Raw genomic sequence first — 17,740 nt, forward strand, 5'->3', positions numbered from 1 at the left:
AAAATAAGAGCAAATGCAAAACTGGACATTTTGTTGGTGAAGAAAGAGAATGGAAAAAAAACATAGAAATGGAAGAGATATCCACTTAGCAGTGCTAAACCTTAAATCAACTTAAATCTGTGCATTTCTGGATTTTAAATATGAATTTAAGATATTCTGTCATATTAGACTATTTCCTAAGACACTTTGGTTGGGAATTATCTCATTTAAGTTTTGACTGTAGGTGTTTAACATTGCATGTGGTTTTACATTTGAGCTCCTCAGAATGGGTCCCCTTTCAAGTTCATGGAGACAAAAATCCATAGCCAGATTGATTTTGTCTCATTATAAGGAGCCTGAGTAAAATAAATGAACTGCTCAAAAGAAGTGCTTGTTTTCCCCAGACACAATAAGAGGAGCTTAGATTTAGATATTGATATTTCAACAAATGTCTATCTGGTCAAGGTGACAAGAAAGTCAGCCAAAAGCAGCAACAGCTAACAGATGGTAATGGTAATAATAGGAAACTTTAGCAAGTTCAGAAGCAGAGGGTGGAAAGACTTGAGTATAAAGTTGTTGTCTAATGGGGAACAGAAGAGGTAGATCTAGATTGCTAAAGAGATATCCCTTCCTGAATAATAAAACTGTGTTACAAAAGCAGGTTTGGGTAGATGGCCCAAAATGGAGCTAGAAAAAGCTTTCACACTAGTTAACCAAGGGAGACCTTAATAACATCCTGTGCAGGATTCACTCATTTCTGTGTTAATTGTAATAGATAAGGGAGCCAAAACTATGGGGCATTCATGGAATCCCAGATTGCCTAGAGGGTTAAACTTCAGTATGAGTTTCTGTATCTGTAAACTGTATTGGATAAAGTCAGCCCTGATTCAGTTAATGCTTTGCTTTCACTGACTCTGCAGGTAGGCTCAGGAACCTGGAGGCCAAAAGACAGTCTTCACCAATAAAAAAAAAAAAAAAGGCTACAAAAAAGACACTGAATACCTTCAATTTTTCTACATCTTTTCTGCCCCAAGATTTCCTGCCTCATTAAGCAGCAAATAGGTACTTTTCTGCCAGGGAAAAAAATTACAAAGTACTAATATTCTGCCATGACGGGCAGAGATGCACATGAATTTATACCACATACAGACACGCAAATGTTTCAAACACAGATATGCTCTGAAGAGAAATTGTTTCAATTCTACCTGTTGCAAATTATAGAAAAAAACAACACAACAGCACAACAGGAAACCAACCAACCAAAAAACAACAACAAAACAACAAAGTTGACAGGTTATCCAGGGAGGTGGTGGAAGCCCCATCCATAGAGATAGTCAGTATGATGAGGCTGTGGCTAACCTGATCTAGCTTGAGTCATGCCTGCATAATGCAGGGTGGTTAGACAAAATGACCTCTAGAGGTCCCTTCCAACCAGTGATTCGATGATGGGATGATACTTGTTTTGTGTTTTGTCTCTGTTAACAAGACCAACAGTCTACTCTTTGTCAAGGAAGAAGAATAATTTTTATACATTAAATTGGGTCTTATTCTCTACCGCTACATGCAAGACCAAATTTAATGTATGAAAATTTTCCATATTCATGTGGATGTATTCAGGGAACAACTCTTATTTGTGGATTATCACAGATGAAAGGGACAATTATGTACAGTCTGGCCTCCTAGCCAATATAAATCCAAAATTATTCTTAATAATACTGGCATCTCATCTAAATTTTGTATAAAAGTTGCAGTACTTTTCCTACACCAGAGAGCCATCAGTATTGATTCACCAGACAGAATATTTCCACATCAGAACCAGAAGATTGTTCAAGTGCTCAGTTACCATTGCCTGATGAACTTGATCTCTAGAATTAATGCCTTTATCTTCTGTTTGCAGTGTCATATCTTAATCTGAAATATTTTCCTGGCTTCTAGGGCCCAGAACAAGTTGGTAGGCTGGTGATTAATAATTTTAAAATGTGAATATTTTCCGCTAAGGTAAGGATGAAACCCCACAATGCTATTGGCTGTTCCTTAGCCTAGAAAGAACTCCAAACAGACAAACAACTAAGAAATAAAATAGCATACTAGCTGAGCTGCATTACCAATGTTTCCTTTGTGCGATAAACAGAAAAAACAATTTTCAAGATCGGCATCGCATCATTTTCTACTCTCTCTGGAAACTCAGAACACTGCTGCTGCTTACCAGTGGCAGCTTAAACGCTTTAGGAGAGAAGCCAAACACAATATAATGCTGAATCCTCAGATTAAGAAAAGCTATGCATTTGTGTACAGCTAAACAGGCAGCACCTCAAGAAGTACTCCATGAAACCCTGCTGGTAGCTATAGCAACTGCATTCACTGTATTTTCACTACAAAACTATTTTTAAGGCTACTTAAGACTTCAGCACATTTTTCAGACATTATTTACATATCTAGCTTGCAAGCTCTTTCATGCAATCCTGCTCCCATCCTTCCACCTCCACTTTGCACGCATGGCATGTGAGTTGCTGGGGTGACTCCCAAATTCAGAGAAGGAATTTTCTCTCCGAAGTTCATCAAGCTTAAATCTAAACTGCTGGACTGTGGATTTTAGTTCCAGTAAAACATTATGCCGGCACAAAGACTTACATCTCTCAAGCAAATCGGACATGTGAAGAGAATTACACTTAAAGCAACAACTAGCATAAGACCCAAAATACTATAAAGGGGATGGGAAAATAAATGATCTTTAAGAACTCCAAGCTCTTTGATCAGAATTCTGATCTACCTTTACTTGCTGTAAAGCAACAAAACTTCAATGCTAATTGGGATATGAAAGCTTCGAAGAGACACTAGGATTGTTTTACATAAATATGCCTTTCCATGGCATGGTCTTCCCTATGTGACAGGCACTGTATGGTACAGTAACCGTGTGTGGGATTCATCTGTTGAAATGGATTTCCCAGTCCAAAAAATAATTATGCAAAACCAGATGAGAGTGCTGCTGGTTTCTTGTGTTTGAATCAACCACCTGAGTGGAAGACTGCTGTAACTTAACTCTTCTCCCTGGTGCTCCTATCAGCATGAAAAATAGCCTTGAACCTCAAGTCTGAGAAAGAAGTACACTAGCACTTTGCACTCATATTCCTGTTTGAGAAGACAGAATTTTAGTTCCCTCTGGGATGTACAAAAGAGAAAGATCAAAAATGTAATGCAGGCCTTCAAGTCTTGGTGCAGGCCTTCTACTTCCAAAGTTTGTGGAAATACGTTTATCAAAGCATATTGCAAAGCATATCCATTCTCACACCCCTCATGTTTCTTTTCACAGACAATGGACTGCTTCTTGCTTTTCCACACCACTGCAATTAGATGTATTGATTCATTTATTCACATGCAACAGCTTGTCTATCTTGCCCATGACTTCACTAATTATGAAGACTTCCCCAGGAAAAAAACAAACCACAGAACAATCCGTCATAGTGTACTATTAGATTCCTTCTAAAAGGTTTACTTAGGACCCTTTTTATAAAGTATTCAGTTATGCCCACAGACAAGCCACTGGGTAGCCATGGGACCAGTGTTTTCCCTAGGTTTGTGTACTTCATAGGCAGTTTCTGCAAAGTTAAGAGCATTAAAAGACAAAACAAAAAACATTAAAAGCTGTAATACAGGCTTCAGAGTTAAGAATTTTGATGTCTACCTTAAGGTAGAACAAAGCTTCAATTCAGTGTAACAGAAAGACTAGTTCTTCTGTCACATGTTGATCTGATGTTATCACAAAAGTTATTCAACATTCCATATATTAAAGCATTATGATACCTGGAAAATATTCATAAGTTACCATCTTGTTCCTAATAACATCCTAGGGGTAAAAAAGATTTCTTCCCCACTTTCATGTACAAGAGCGTCAGCTTATGACTCCTGCCTATGAATTACACCAGAGGGACTCAGTTTCACTGGCAACAATTCAAGAACAGAAAAGTCAGGACAATGAAATTACTTCAAAGGAATATGAGTTATTGGAAAGATCATGCAAGTGCAGGCTAAGCGTTTAGCCTTAACACATTTCAGTTTCATCAGATTCCAAATAGCAGGAATCAGTTATGTTTCTTGTAGCAGCAAATCTCTGGTATCTGAGAGTCTGTCTCTATCTTGATGTATAGCTACAACTCTATGTATTAGTCCAAATCACAAAAAGAAAAAAAAAAAGAAAAGACCCACCAAAACGAAAGAAACAACAACAAACAAACAAACATTAAAACCCCCTAAAAAACCCAAAGACAACTGCAAAAAAAGGGAAACAAAACTCCAGTGGAATTACACAAGTACAAAGGCAGAATACAGACACACAGCCCCTGACACTAAGGCTGACCAACCTTTCTGCAGAGGACAAGCTTTTAAAATAAGTATGTTACCAAAGCATTTCAATCCATCCAAGTTACTCTAAGATGACTCTTCTACTCAATGAGAGACTTCTTTTCAACCACAAGTTATAAATAGATGCATTGCTTCACCATAGTGTGAATCTCACAGCAAAGAAAACATTTCTAGGGGAAATGCAAAGATTTCATTTAGCAGTGAGTTATAGTATCCCATTTCTCATCTTAGTAAAAGAATTAAAGGAGGGGAAAGTACTTTCACTGCCACATGTCCCTCAGCCACATTAACACCTACCTTATTTCTGAGCTCTATCCTGTGGCAGAGGAATGCCTTTCTTACAGGCTACAACCCTGCGAGTAAACAGGCAGGGATGGGCAGGATGTGGGTAGAACTTGGGATCTACTCTACCCCTCCCAGGGACCAAAGTAGCCTCACAGCCACCACAAATGCAAAAAAGGATGGTAAAGAAGGGCTATCCCTGCTGTGCTGCCTCTCATGATTACTGCTTGGCCAACATCTGCCTGGCCTGGGAAAACACAAAGGCTCTGTTTAATAACCCTTCATCTGCAGACAGGTAGACCAGTCTCTGTGCTGGTCCAAGCTTCAAGCACTCATGTACTGGGGAACACACTAGTGTTTGCAGATACTCATTTAATTCAGATCACTTTCTGCCAAGTGCCTGGACAGGATATTGCCAGAAATGTTCTAGCTCACTGCGTTTGCTGCACAGAGCAGGCTGAGGCATTATTGTTTCCATAACTTATCATATACAAATATTTGAGCCAAAATTTTAAACATACAGATTTTGACAATTATTGAAAACATTTGAAAAGCTATATGTTTCTAGGTATGCATTTTTAGTTCCTACTGAACTCAACCTATCAGTGAAAGCCAATGTGGTCAATTATATTTTTTAAATAATACATCTTGAATTATGTGATTCAGAAAAGACTACAGTCTTTCCTAGCTCTGCTGGTTTTCTAGCACAGCTTGCAAAAAGATCAATGACCAGACAACCTCTCCAATATCTCAGCACACCTTTTAGCAGATTAAAGCACTTCATATTTTTTTATTGGAGTGACAGCATCTACTCCTAAATAAAGACACCATGGTAGAAGCCTCAATAAATTGGGAGTAATTTTCCATTTAAGCTGTGTAACACCAAACACAGCGTTGAAATCTTAAATCACTACAGATAACTACGAGTTGTGACAGAGCCCTTCTTGGACTTCATTAATTTATTCTGAGAAAGCATTAAACCTAAGGGAAGGACTGCATTCATTTCCCTATCTCCATTTCCTATTCTGTCCAGACAGAACCTAAAACATACTCCAAAGAACTGATATTTAGTCTAAGAAACTGTGAACAAAGTCAGAGGCTTTTCCCCCAAATGAGGTGATACAACAAAGAACCTGGAGAAAATTACCTCTATACTTTAAATGTAGAGTTACGTATAAAGCAATGTTTGCGTAATCTCCAAGCAGGCAGTAACCAGCAACAGGGAGTAATGAGACCTAATGACATTTGTCTATTGTTCAGGAGCCTGCGTGATGCTCTTGGTGTTCTCACAAATCCCAAGAAATATGGGAAGCCAATGACAGGGAACTTTTCAGGAAGAAAGAGGAGTTAGACAATGAATAAACACCACAGGCAGATGGCAGGACAGATAGGGGTAGGTTGGATAAACCCATTCCCAACATCTTTTAGTCTGCTAAGTCTCCTGAAGCATAACTGTGTGTATCCTCACATCAGATCTCATTTCAGTGATAGTTCCTGTTACAGCATCTTGCGGAATTTTGGCAGGAGAACAGCTCAACATCAGGCTCTACCCTAAAGAGTTACCCATGATCCACCAATGGTAGCTCCTTTGGTTTCTCTATCCTGAGTGGGCCTTTTAAAGTCCTAAAATAAAATCTTGCTTCATCTGACCTAGACTCCCTCATCATGCCTCAAGTCTTTCATTCAGATATATCACCCAGCAAAACTGTTTAAAACTGAATTAGAAAAACACACCCTGAAAGCATTAGAAAAAAGTTTATAACCAGGCTTTTCTTCTGTCACCAGGTTTTTTAAATGCCAGTTTTTCGCAAAGGGGGCTTGGACAATGGAGAATTTTGCATAAGGTTACTGTGACAGAGCAGGAATTAAGCTCGATCCAGCAGTCTAAGTCTTGCACCAAAAAGAAACCCCTCCTGTATGACGCATTTCTGCTGGGACAGGAGCAAAGGATGCCCTGTTTATCAACATGGCCCCTGTGCTAAAAGAGTTTACAATCTAATAGACAGCATTTCACAGATCCTCTGAGTAAATAGCCATAAAAGATTCAAAGGGCTTAACAGCCTCCTCACACTTCCCATTCTTATAGAGAGTATTAAAGGAGAAAACCTTTCCTATCAGCTTCATTGCCATCCAATACAGCATCATGTCACAGAACAGAGAAGGGATTAGCACTTATCATCTGATCAGGCAAACAAGTTAGCTAAACAAGAAGAGCTGGTAATGAGGCAGAAAAGCTGTATGCACAATGTCATGGATCCTCCCACCCAGGCACAGATCAAGAGTATTCCTTACATGGCTATTTAACTGAGAGACTTCATAGCTAAAGGGCAACTTCTGCAAATAGCATAGGACTGACAATGGAAAAATCCATACTTTGTGAAGTTTCTTAATGGCAAATCAGAATTAACAAAAATTATCCCATTTACAACAGGAATAAGTGAAATAATCATTTACATAGGTGTCTGTTTCACAGGAAATTGTCTCCAAGTTCCAGTAATCATTTTTGCTGGCTAGTTTCAATGCAAGATAGTCACTGTCTTCCTGTCAGTATTGTCTTAAATTTGCTACAGGGTGCAAATAAATCAACCCAAGGCTAGTGTTCCCAAAGCCAATGTGATCCTTCCTCTTGCATAAGTCCTGGAGGAGAGAAAGAAGTCTTTTTTAAGATAACGTGCAATCCAAAGTCTAAAGCTCACTATATCATCTATACATGATGGAGCACTTAGCTAGGTGGCATCACTGTCACACTGCACATCTCAAAAGATTCTAAATCTGATACCAGGGATAAAACTGTCACATCACCCTTCTACAACTATTCCAGACTCTTCCACTCACCTAAACCATTTGTTTTAACCAGTACAAAACTTTTCCATAGTGCTAATCTGTTGAGAAAGTGATGACTCTGCATGTTGGTTGCCATCTTATAGGCCCCGCAACATGTCAGTTGGAAACATAGTCCTGATAGTTAACTCTGCTGAGTGATGCCCTGAGGCCTTATGAAAATTACAAGGTCTAATCTGACCAAATATAAAGATTTACAGAGTAGTTGTCTACAACCTACTAGCCCTACATAATCCATGGAGTGGCAGGCTAGGACTTGCCTTAGGGGTTACTACCTTCAAAAACATTCTCTAGAAGAGAGATGGTGAGGAAAATCAGACATGGAACTGAGGAGAAACTAAAGGGTAAATAGTTTCAAGTTGTTTATCACACCAGTGGAATCTGGCATGAGAGTGCTTTATCTGTTTTGCTGTGTGCTGTTATCAGTCCTAGTTCAGAACTAAAGAAAAGGTGATTTCTCTTCATATACAATTCCAATGGTGTCCTATAAAGCAGCATTTCTTTGTCTTCCCTATGTTGCCACAACTAAAATTAGCAATTCAATTTTATAGACCACTTGTAGCTGCCACAGCCTTACTGGGGTCATGGCCCATAGTCTGGGAACAGCTGCTGAGGGAAGTAAAAATGACACTAAGAGAAGAAAATACAACAGTAAAGGTATCCACTGAAAAGGAAAAAAAGAAGTTGAAGGGAACAATAAACCATATAGAAGAGTGAATTAAAAGAAGAAGAGGTAACTGCTTGAAAATATCCAAGTAACTTGAGGAAAAAAAAAAAAAAAAAAAAAACCCAGAAAATGCACTTAGTAATAAACCTAAAGGATTGTGAAGAAGCCAAAATAAGCACGCTTGTAAACTGGTTTTATTTCAGGAATCAATCATAAGAGTACTTATCCGTATAATTAAGAAACACCTCCAGAAAACATAAAACACACTCTTAGAAATACTCTAGAGGTGGTACCATAATTAAACAGCAAAGCAGGATGGGGGAAATTGCTTTTGAACAGCTCAAGCACAAGGTAGCTTATAAAATGTCAGACGAGCAAAGGTTGTCGAGCCATCTGTTAGGAATGAGCACTTCATTCCTGACCCAACCTCCTGGAGCAGTTGAAAAGTTTTATTGCCTATGCTGAAGTCTTGTCCTTTACAAAATGAATGATTTTTTTCCTTCTTTCCTTCTGTTGCAGGGAGAAAATAGTGAAGTAACTGGCCACCACAAAACTGTCTCATCGGGTCCTGTGGTCAGACTGGCAGATCTCACAGATTCACAGATTGTATCAGGTTGGAAGGGACTCTCAAAGACCATCTTGTCCAACCCCCCTACAGTGAGCAGGTACACCTCCAACTAGATCAGGCTGCCCAGGGCCAGGGCAGCCTGATCTCAGACAGAGATTAAAAGTACTGGGCCTGATCACCATGTCTAGATCTAGTTAAGAGGGTTTGTTGAAGATTTTCCAGCATATATTGCAAAGATCAGCACTGAGCATCCTTTTCTTACCAAGTACTACAATGGACTGACACCTATGTGTTTCTTTGCATTCCTACTTTATCATTTCATTAGGGGATTTTACTTACTGTGGAAAAAAAATCATCCTGCTACTGAAAAAGATAAAGGGCTTCAGGATGTCCAGTACAAAAAGTGCTCTGAAATGGGTACCAGCTGTCTCATTTCTAAGAACTGCAGTGATAATCAAGACAGTCTATGCAGATTATTTGCAGCCTTTATCTGCTGATGAAATTGGAATTCCTGAAGTTCTGTCATACAAGTGGTAATTAGTTTTATGCTAAATGTGAATCCAACAGAAATCCCTCCAGTGTCTCCAGCTCTATACTTCCCAGCTCAAAGAAAATATTTGCAATTGATATACAGAATAATTCTTCTTATGATAATCAATATAAACCTGATTTCTCTGGAAAGGAATACTTGGCTGCTGCCAATAGGCAAATAATTCAACATGGTTAAGCAAACAGCAGTGCACTTAGGTAATAAGTAGGCAAACCACAACAAAATGTTGGCTAAACTTAGATGAAAGAGCATGAGTCCAAAGACACTTAAAACTGCCAATGGTTTAAACTTTCCCTCAGATATGATGTGAAATATGGACACTTTTGGCATCTCTTATTAAAATCAGCTAAGAATCAATATTCAGGACATAACAATAATCAAATCAAGTTGCTTAAATCGAACTCAAGGGATCCTTCTGTTTTGCAAAGAATCAAAGATTAATTTCTAAGGAGCTGAATCAATGCAAAGTAAATAGATTCTGATAAACTGGGGAAGGACAGCTTACATCTACTGCATAGTATATAAGCTCTGTGATAGCAGCACTCCCTGAGCAAAGGAAATCTAGGCAACTGCATAATCAGGACTGACAGCACTTGCAAAATATGACCCATAACTCAATTTCATTCATTCCTAATGAATTGCCAAGGCTAATAGCTTGGAGGAAGCTTTGTGACATGCAATCAGATCATCTCCAGAACTTGCACTTTTTGGCCATCTCTGCAGCTACATCCACACTGGTCTGGGATTTGTGACTTCAATGGGATGTTAGGATGGGTTGTAGCACTCTTTCTGCAGCACACAGGCATCTGCCCTCTCTTTATTGCTAATCTTCCTCTCTACCAGGAAAAAAAGGGATGTCTTAAAAGGGTATTAATACTGCTTTACAGGAAGAAGCCTTATAAAATCAAAATACTTTCAGAAATACCAGGCTTTTGTTTGTGACTCTACAGAAAGATCATAGAATCAAGCAGGTTGGAAGAGATCTCCAAGATCATCCAGTCCAACCTATCACCCAGCCCTATCCAGTCAACTAGACCATAGCACTAAGTGCCATGATATCAAGTATTTGCCTTGAAAACCTCAGTATAATAAAGAATGGCAACCCAGACTGCTTTCATTTTCCAAGAAAAGAAAGGGTCTTTTTAGAATCACAGAATTATAGAATGCCTCAGGTTGGAAGGGACCCCCAAAGGTCATCTTGCCCAACTGTCCCCCTAAAGTGAGCAAGGACATCTTTATCTAGATCAGGTTGCTCTAAGAGACAAGTTTGATTTTAAGTGTTTCCAGAGATGGGGCCTCTGGACAATCTTCTTCCAGTGTTGCATGGCAGCCAGCAGTAGCAAGTGCAAAGGAGCTCATGCAAAGGAGAGGCAAAGTCCTGGGAAGGAAAATATGGGTTGTAGATTTCTTAGCATTGCATTGCTATCTCTGAATGGACAAACATGGCATTTTTGTTCACATTGCTGAACAACTGAATACAGACAAAAGAATCATGGAAGTGGGCTAGAAACTCAGTAAAGCAAAGCAGTAGCAGGGTAAATTTGAGTACCATTGTCCCACATAAAACAGCCATGGCCAGATTCTTTCACCAGTGATGTGCTTCAGGGCAGAAAGGGAGAAACATATTAGAGGACAAGTCATTCCATACTGGATCTAGGTAGTCTCTCTTTACAACCTAAACACTGAAAATGTTGCCAATCATTAGAGTATATACTTCTCAACTAATAAGAAACCAAAATGCTTTGAACTAGTAAAAAATATAGGGTTTGGGTTTTTTTAGGATCTGCTTAATGTTTCTCCTTCACAGGTGGAAGAACCAACTACATTCAGTGACTTGCTAAAGGCCATACAGCACATCTGCCTGAGGAACATTCTCTGCCCATGGGCCTGACTACAGTCCAGTAGGCTTTTCAGCTGCAATATTGAGGCAAAAATCCTTAATTTAACCTGTAATTTACTAACCATAGATGTAATTTATACATCAAGACCATTAGGATGAACACATCTTCTCCCCTAACAAAACCACTCTAAAACCTAATGGTTTTTTTTTTCAACAAGATTTGAAATGGATAATATAAAATAAATGTCATGATTTACATCCTCTCAAGATCTCATACTTGCTTGCAGAATGTACATACTGAACACATACTTGCAGAATGTAATTCTGAACATGGCTTGAGCTGACCACATTGAGACCTAAGCTCCATAAGCCTCCCAAAACCACAAGAGACATGTGTGGAAGCTTCTCTCATTTCAAAATACATGCCTCTGCTTGCCTCTGATAATTGAAACGGGACAGAGGTGTCTCAGAAAACCTTTGATCATGCCAACTTCAGGAGCCCAATGTGGCTTCCATTGAAAGGGACCACAAAACCTTCATAAACAACTGGAAAAAGCCATCAGGAAAGTAGCAAGTAAAATGAAAAATGTGTTATGGACTAATTTAACAGGATGAAATGTGTCCACATATGATTAGGTATTTGCTAATACTTAATTTTCCTTCTCTTTTCCAGTTTTAACAGGATCTGATACAAGAGATTAAAAACGTGCTCCATATTCCTTAGTCACAGTTCAGCAATTTCTGTTACATCCTCCTTTCTTCATTCCCAACTCCTGTGCTCTCATGCACCAAAACACTTTTTTAACAGTTGGTAATACATAATACAAAGTGAGTAGTATTCAATAAGGAACCAACATTACTATCTTTAGACTAATTTAGCTAAAGAAAGACTTGCAGCAATGGATGCTCTCTAAAGAGCTGGTTATAAATGTAGAAATGCTCTGCAATATCTTCCTCACTAGGGAAAACAAAGTTGGAAAGGTTGGAAGAGGATGTTTCACTGTCATGGGAAGCAATACATAATTAAGGTTTACCTAAGAAATATTTGGGGAGTTTGCCATTGCCTGAAGAGCTGAAGTAGCCCAGTATCACCTGTATTATTCAGATGTGGTGGTACAGACAAGATGCTGATATAATGCAGAGGTTTTTCTTTAAGGTTTTGCTCATTATTATAAGAAATAGGAAGAGTTTAAGAACAGTTTTTAAAAGAGAGGAATTCCAATCATCCAGTGGTGATTAATCAAAACAGGTTTTAGAAGAAAGTGTTGCAGCATGAAAATTGAAATATCCTTTGAAGCCACAATAATTACCCAGCAAAACTCAGAAACTATTTTAGCAAGAAGCTTATCACATGCTGCAAACAAAAGTATTCTTTTATTCTTATTATTTTGAGTATCATAAACTCCAGATTCAAAAGTGAGCTCTGGTATATAGCAAAGATGTTTGCCCTAAAACAGTATGAAATGTCAGCAGAAGTAAGAAAAGACTTGTGTGTACGCATAGGTGCAACAGACACGCTCACCCACACATTGTCTGGGTCTTTCGGAAAATTCTTCCCACAGACCAGAGAAACAAATTGATTCTTCCAGCTAATTCTTCCCTGTTAGGTCCCCATTGGGAACCTTGTTCTTCTACCATGCTAATATGAGTCATATTCATGAGTCATACTGATACTTCCCCCACAAGTCAACCATTAGATGTACTATTCCAAACCTCTCCTCAGTCATGGCATTGGTCTCACTCAGATTTGAGAGGCAGTCACTGAAATATTAAAGAACACTTTGTGCATTGATAAAACTAGCAAGATTTGGCCTCAAACTGATCCAACAAGAGTGGGTACCATCATCTGCTGTTCTGCAAATCAGAAGACCTGACTTCTCTCCGCTTCTCAATGTGTTGATGATTGTCCTTCTGCAAGTTACTTGGAATTATTCTACACAGAACCAGATGACATTCAACAGTTGGAAGGCTGCCCACTGCTATGTCCTGAATGGGACTCTCAACTTCTCTGAGACTGTGTCACCAGAAAGGATCCCAAAAGATCACACCACTTTTTACTGGAATCCACAGCAATACAACACACTGAAGCTACACAGTCAATCTGCAACAAATACTCAGAATATTCTTTTGTATTAAAATTCCATTAACACTTCACTGACGCAAATTCTAATATATATCACAGTATCACACAGTATCACAGTATCATCAGGGCTGGAAGAGACGTCACAGATCATCAAGTCCAACCCTTTACCACAGAGCTCAAGGCTAGACCATGGCATATCTCCATGTATGTGATATCTCTTACTGGAAGTTACTTGAAGCACTTTCTCAACTCTGGACAAAGAGTGCAGTGTTTATATACTCAGAATAGCAGTATGTTGAGAAATTTCAGTAAAAACTACTAAATGCTTACTCTTAAAAATTAAGAGATATAACTGAGCTTTTGAAGCGGAACAAACCTTGCAATCAAACTTGGCTAACCTATTTGAGAAAGTGCCTCTACTATTTTATCAATTAGTATTCATTCTTCAGTTTTTGTAACTCCCCCAGATCAGATGTCTAACCAGGCATTTGGAAAAAAATAAAAAGGAAAAAAAGGAAAACATAAGAAAAGAGGAGATTCAGGCATACATCTAGAGCAATCCTGGGTGGAAATCAAGTACACAGTTACACAGATGGATTTTGCAGGTGCATTTTCCTGAGAATGATTCCATTAGTGTCCACACTACGCAGATGGGCTGTGTTATTTTAAGGTCTTAATCAAAACACATGCAAACAGGCACAGCATTGCCTGCATACTAATGCCTGTGAAGTGTCAGCTGTGAAGAAGTTGTACACTTTTTTTTTAAGAGCACTAACTACCTAAAAACACAGAAGTGAAAGAACTGCTGAATTAGGCTGCTTACAGCAAGACTTAGAGGCTATACACAGCATATTAGTAATAAATGTGAACTGAAGAAATCTTTATCTTGTTAACAGCATAGTATTCCCAACACTGAAGTGTCACACAGATGAAATACAAGAAGGTTTTAGGTCATCAAGATCCCAAGGTATATATAATTTGGAGAACCAACTCTAAAGTCTGTAATTATAATGTTATCTTGACATCTCTAAGCCTATCAGATCACAACTTTTCCAATGGCTTTCCTCAATGAGGGCATTACCCATTCTCAGTCTCTGCTTTATCACCTGCACTTTGCATCCTTTAATTACAGCTCCAGGGATGAACCAGACCCAGATTCAGAGGACAGAATCGCCTATTAGTCTGTGGGCTGAAAACTTTTGTTGACTAAAAATAAACAAACTCTGTTCAAAAATAACACAACACAGTTAATTTGAGATTTTCTTTTTTAAAATACAGATCCAGTGCCTGGATGTCTGCATATTTTGTATATACACATCACACACACGCATATACAGATATTCTCCTGAATGTGAGCTGCATCCCTGTGCAAGGGGAGAATGAAAAAAAAGAAAGGGCAAAGGTTGTGTTCAAAGTCACAGAATCCCGGGTGTCAGGCTTGTAAATCCCAAAATGTACTCTTACCTGCACAAACACAGCGCCACCCAAAGTGGTGCCCAGCTCCTGAGCTGCACTCAGCAGCTGCCGAAGTGTGCTCTGCAGAGCTGTCAGCCCCGGCAGGGACGTGGGGTTGCGATGGGCATGCAGGGGCAGAAACACAGACACAGACGAACAGACACACAAATAGACACACCCAGGCACACTCCACACTCCCTCCCCGAGAACTCCGCTCACAGGGCTATGCTGGGGACAAAGCGCGGGAGGGCAAAATGCCGCATCCTCTGACCGCCCGCCCCCGAGGCGGCGGTAAAACCAGCGGTAGGAAAGACGGAAGGAGAAGAGAAAAAGAAGAGATTAGGAAATTGAGAGGAACGAAAGAGAGACAAAGGAGGGAAGGAGAGAAGGAAGGAGGGAGAGAAGGAAGGAGAGAGAAGGAGAGAGTGAGACAAGGGAGAGGAGAGAAGAGGGAAGGAAGGAAGGAGGGAGGGAAGCAGGTAAGAAGAGAGTGAAGGAAGGAGAAAGAGAGGGAAGGAAAGAGAAAGAGAGGGAAGGAAGGAGAAAGAGAGGGAAGGAAGGAGGAAAGGAGGGAAGGAGAGAATAATAGAGGGAAAGAAGAAGGGAGGGAAGACGGGAGAAAGAGGGAGGGAAGAAGCGAGAAAGGGAGAGAAGGAAGGAGAGAGAGAAGGAGGGAGGGAAGGAGGGAGGAAAGGAAGGAGGAAGGGTGGAGGAAAGGAAGGAAGGAGAGAAGGATGGAGGGATAGAAGAAGGGAGGGAGACAAGAAGGGAGAGAAGGAAGGAAGGAAGGAAGGAAGGAAGGAAGGAAGGAAGGAAGGAAGGAAGGAAGGAAGGAAGGAAGGAAGGAAGGAAGGAAGGAAGGAAGGAAGGAAGGAAGGAAGGAAGGAAGGAAGGAAGGAAGGAAGGAAGGAAGGAAGGAAGGAAGGAAAATAAGGGAGGGCGAGGGGAGGCGGAAGGGCGAAGAGAAGCAGAAGAAAAAAAGAGAAGCAGAATAAGAGAAAAATACAGGGGAGGGGAGAAGGAAGGGACGATGGGAGGGAGGAAAAGGAGAGGGACCGCGCAGTACGGGAGGCGGCTAGGCGGCAGCGGGACCTGGCGACGGGCGGGCGCCGAGGGAAGAGGGGCCGGGACAGGGCTGCCGCGGGGTTTAAGGAGCGAGGGGAGGAGAAGGGGCTGGGCGGGGATGGCTTGAGAGCCCCGTCGCCGGCCGGGAGCCGGGGGCTGGGGGGGGGGTCGCGGCCCTGAGATTGAAAAGGGGGGAGCGTGAAAGGACGGGGTCGAAAGACAAGGGGCCTGAGGGGCCTGGGCATGACGTGTGGGAAAGGAGGGAGAAGTCTGAGGGAAGGAGGCTGGAGGTTGTGAGGCAAGGGGCACGTGCGGCGCCCTGAGGCCCCTGCCCGCCAAGAGTTGGAACAGAGAAACGTACCGTCAGTGAGGGAGACTGTCCCCTGGCAGCTTGGGAAGGACATGCGCTTTTAACCGGTGGCCTCTGCCTTTGCCTTCTTCCTGAGCTCAGTGTCTAAATAAAAAGCCCTTGACCGGGGTATTTCAATTCTTACTTGAGTGCTGGATACACTGGCCCTACACCTTCCTCCAGGCACATCATGTTGTCTCCTCGTACTTCCAAATTACAGACCGTAGCGTCTCCCCATTCAGAAGCATGGTGGTAGCTGTTCCCTGCTGTGTCAGCAGAGATGGGCGTCCATCAGTGGAGAGGCTTATAGAATAGCCAAGTCAGTCTCAAGCTCCTGGTCAAGCAAGCTGTTGTTAACGCTGTTGCTTGTTTTCACACTGTACCAAGGTGATAAATGAAGGCAAATCATTCCTCTTTGCAGATATTTTGTCCTCGGTGGTGTGGGGAGAAACATACACTGCTTTAAGAATATGTAGATGGTAATTCAAGATGTCTTATAAAGATTTTCTCTGGGAATAGGTCTGAAGCAAGAGCTGAGAGGGCCATGGCGATCATGGATACATGGATACTTAATTTCCCCACATTCTGCAGTTGTCCCTGTTCTGATTGTGAGCCTGAGGGAGAGGACCAGGCGCCTGTTTCCTCCCCCCGCCTCGCCCTGCAGGTGTGAAGGGGGTGAGCAAAGGCCCTTCCGGCACGCGGGGTGCCCCGTGCGGTGCCCGCGCTGGACGCGGGCTGTGCCCTCGTGCCCAGGCAGTGGTAACTGCTCTTTGTCTCGGGAGGGTCTAACTACTGAGGGGCTTGCCGCTCTTGGGGCTCTCGCCTTAGAGATCGCCCCTGCCTGAGCGTTCCTGCCTGCCTGGTCTGGGTACAGGAAGAGCCCAGTGTTCCGAAGGACTGCTTCACCGATCACCTCCTTTTGGGTAGACCTTTACGACCCTTAACGGCTCTTCGGCGGCTTCTGAAAGAGAACCCGAGAAGACGAGCAGCAGTCCACCCTTTTCAGCCAGCCTGACGGTGAGTTTATTTTGACTCAGCTTTATTATTAGGAAAACGCTATTCATTTAATAGCTAAAGCCTTTTTCAACTTCTGACCTTAAAAATAGTCAAATTATCTATGGTATCCTGTAGACAGATTTTATCAAACGAGCTGAATCTGGTAATTAAAACTAAATTAATTTCTGTATTTAGTTTTGGGGGCGGGCTTTCGGGAAAACAAAATAACTCTATTTTTGTATAAAATTCCACATTAATTCCCTGCCTCCACAATAGTCAGGAAGAAGGTCTGTGTAGCCTGGTATCCACAGGAATGGATGCCTCAGCAGGTGTGAAAGAAAACAGTGATCACTTCACAGTGCTTCCCCAGAATAGCTCCTCAGTCTGTGTTTGTGGCATGAGGATTTCCTCACAAAGGCATGGTGTGGGGCTTGAACAGCTCACAGTTCTTTCTTCTTCAGCGTATGCGCATTTGAATCAATAATTGTTACTTCCAAATGTCTTCTGGCAACATATTCCACACTAGATCACTCCCAGGAGTTACGCGGTCTGCAAATCATGGCGCCTTCGCTGCCTGAAATCGCTAGTTTGATCACAGAGAGAGCCATATCACCATAGCCAGCTGACAGTTTTTAGTTCAGTAACTTTGCTGAAGTTGTGCAGTGATTTTTCTTCTGAATGGTTAACCATATTTCAGGTTTCTGGC

General features: G+C 41.2%; 1 protein-coding gene across 2 annotated transcripts in view; it reads right to left on the reverse strand.

Moving 5' to 3' along the window:
- The window catches only part of COL22A1 (collagen type XXII alpha 1 chain), a 215,332-nt gene extending 200,390 nt beyond the window's left edge, over window positions 1–14,942 (reverse strand). Inside the window, exon 1 of one of the 2 annotated variants that reach the window (XM_064154346.1) lies at window positions 14,803–14,942. The gene's annotated coding sequence lies outside the window, so the exon portion shown is untranslated. Of the gene's footprint in view, window positions 1–14,633 lie in introns of both variants that reach the window. The other variant, XM_064154345.1, reaches the window with a different exon arrangement.
- Between the last annotated feature and the right edge of the window lie 2,798 nt (window positions 14,943–17,740).

This window comes from Pogoniulus pusillus, chromosome 14, assembly GCF_015220805.1.
Source record: "Pogoniulus pusillus isolate bPogPus1 chromosome 14, bPogPus1.pri, whole genome shotgun sequence".
Taxonomy (NCBI): domain Eukaryota; kingdom Metazoa; phylum Chordata; class Aves; order Piciformes; family Lybiidae; genus Pogoniulus; species Pogoniulus pusillus.